Genomic DNA, 3,002 nt, shown 5'->3' with positions numbered 1-3,002 from the left:
TCCAACTGACATTTATGGAACATTCCACCCAAAAATAGCAGAATACACATTCTTTTCAAGCACCCAGGGAACATATATCAAGATAGGCCACATCCTAGACCATAAAGTACACCTCAACAAATTTTAAAGAATTGAATCACACTGTGTTTTCTGACCACACGGAACAAATAACAGAAAGGTAACAGGAAAATCTCCAAACACTTGGAAATAAAACAATACACTTTAATCCATGGGTTGAAGAGGAGGCTCAAGGGAAATTTAAAGAAAATACAGTGAACTAAATGAAAATGAAAATACAGCATATCAAAATGTGTGGGACACACTTAAAACGGTGTTAAGGGGGAATTTGTGAAACTAAATGTTTCCATTAGAAATGAGGAAAAAACTCAAATCAATAATCTAATCTCCCATCTCAAGAAACTAGAAAAATAGCAAAATAAACCCAAATTCAGCAGAAATCAGGAAATAATAAATAAGAGCAGAAATCAATGAAAGTAAAAGCAGAAAACAATAGAGAAAAGCAATAAAACAAAAAGTTGATTCCTTGACAAGATCAGTAAGATGGACAAACCTCTAGCAAGACTGACGAAAGAAAAAAGAAAGAAAACACAAGTTACAAATTTCAGGAAAGAAACAGGTATCCCTTGTTATCACTGAACACCCCACAAACATTAAAAAAAGAGTAAGATGATACTACCAACACTACACACATACATTTAACAACTTCAATGAAATTGACAAATTCCTCAAAAACCACAAACAACCACAATTCACCCAATATGAGGTGAATAATTTGAGTAGCCCTTTAACTCTAAGGAAAATTGAATTCATAATTTTAAGACTATTAAAATGAAAGAAGAAATCTTCAACTCTGATGATTTCACTGGAGAATTATACCAAATGCTTAAAGAAAAATTTAACACCAGTTCTACATAATCTCTTCCAGAAAATGGAAGAGGAAAGAATGTTTCCTAATTCATTTTATGTAGCCAATATTACTCTAATACCAAGACAAGACAGAGTACAAAAAAGAAAACTATAGTCCAATATCCCTAATGAATACAGATGAAAATGTCCTTAACAAAATATTAACTAAAACAATTCAGCAATATATTAAAATACACACACATAAACATTATATATAATATATATATTAGAGAGAGAGATTATAACCAAATGAGGCTTATTCCAGGTATTAATGGTTTGTTCAGTATTAAAAACAAATCAGTGTAATTCATCGTATCAATAGGCTAAAGAAGAATTATATCTATAAGCATTTGACAAAACCCAATATCCATTCGAAACTTTTTTAAACTCTCAGAAAAATAGGAATGGGGGGAATTTCTTCAACTTGATAAAGCATAGCTACAAAAGAACCTACAACTAACTCATATTTAATGGTGAAAGACAGTGCTTTTCTGCTAAGATCAGGAACAGGGCAAAGATATCTATTCTCACCATTGCCATTCAATATGGTAGTGTTACATTTAGCCAGAATGAAAAGGCAAGGAAAGGAAATAAGACACATATAGACTGAAAAGGAGGAAATAAAACTCTGCTGTTTGCAGATTACACAATTGTCTATGTAGAAAATCCCAAGGAATCTACAAAAAAGTCTTCCAGAACTAATAAAGTTGCAGGATATGAGATCAACGTAACAAAAATCAACTGTATTTCTGTATACTAGCAATGAATATTTGAAAAACAAAACTTAAAACACACTATCACTTATGATTGTTCAAAATAAATGAGATATTTAAATGTAAATTTAACAAAACATATACAGGACTTGTATGCTGAAAACTACAAAACACCAATTAAAGAAGAAATCAAAGAAAATCTGAATAAATGGAGAGACATAATATATTTGTGGATTGTAAGACTCACTGTAATAAAGCAGTCAATTCTCCCCAAATTGATATACAAGTTTAACGTAATCACTATTAAAATCCCAGCAATATTGTATAGAGAGAATATTATTCTAAAATGTATATGGAAAGGAATTAACAATTTCAGAAAAGAGTAATAAAGTAAGATTAATCATTCTACTTGATATTAAGACCTGCTATGTAGCCACAGTAATCAAGATAGTGTCTTATTGGTGAAGTGATAGATACATAGCTCAATGGAATAGAATAGAGAACCTTTAAATAGCCCCATACAAGCACAGCCAATTGATCTCTGACAGAGGTGCAAAAACTATTTAATGGGAAGAGAATTGCCTTTTCAACAAGGGGTGCTGGGGCAGTTTTATATCCACAGGCAAAAATATGAACCTAGATCTAAACCTCACAACTTATACAAAAAGTAGCTCAAAATGGATCATGGATTTAAATGTAAAACATAAAACTATAGGCCGGGCACTGTGGCTTACGCCTGTAATCCCAGCACTTTGGGAGGCCGAGGCGGGTGGATCACGAGGTCAGGAGATCGAGACCATCCTGGCTAACACAGTGAAACCCCATCTCTACTAAAAATACAAAAAATTAGCCGGGCATGGTGGTGGCAGGCGCCTGTAGTCCCAGCTACTCTGGAGGCTGAGGTAGGAGAATGGCGTGAACCCAGGAGGCGGAGCTTGCAGTGAGCTGAGATCTTGCCACTGCACTCCAGCCTGGGAGACAGACTGAGACTCCATCTCAAAGGAAAAAAAAAAGCATAAAACTATAAAACTTTTAGAAGAAAACATAGGAAAAAATCATCAGGACCTGGGGCTTAGTGAAGAATTCTTATACGTGACACCCGTTCCATGAAAGGGCTGCATATACAAAGCAGTCCTCCAGTGCCAAAGAAGCCAAGAAGCCAGAGCAGCCAAGAGACCAAAGAAGGAGGCAGACCAATCCAGTTTGTCAGTGTAAGGTGGCTTATTGGGGGCAACTTATAGGCAGAAGCCTGGTCTTGGGCCACCACAAGACAGGGAGATCTCTGCACCATACCCCCCCAGGCTGGGGGCTTACATCTTGGGGGGAAAGTATATGTGCTCTGGAAGGAATGTGTAGTTGGCT

Source organism: Mandrillus leucophaeus, unplaced genomic scaffold, assembly GCF_000951045.1.
Source record: "Mandrillus leucophaeus isolate KB7577 unplaced genomic scaffold, Mleu.le_1.0 Scaffold101, whole genome shotgun sequence".
NCBI classification, from domain to species: Eukaryota; Metazoa; Chordata; class Mammalia; order Primates; family Cercopithecidae; genus Mandrillus; species Mandrillus leucophaeus.
This window is presented reverse-complemented; position numbering follows the sequence as displayed.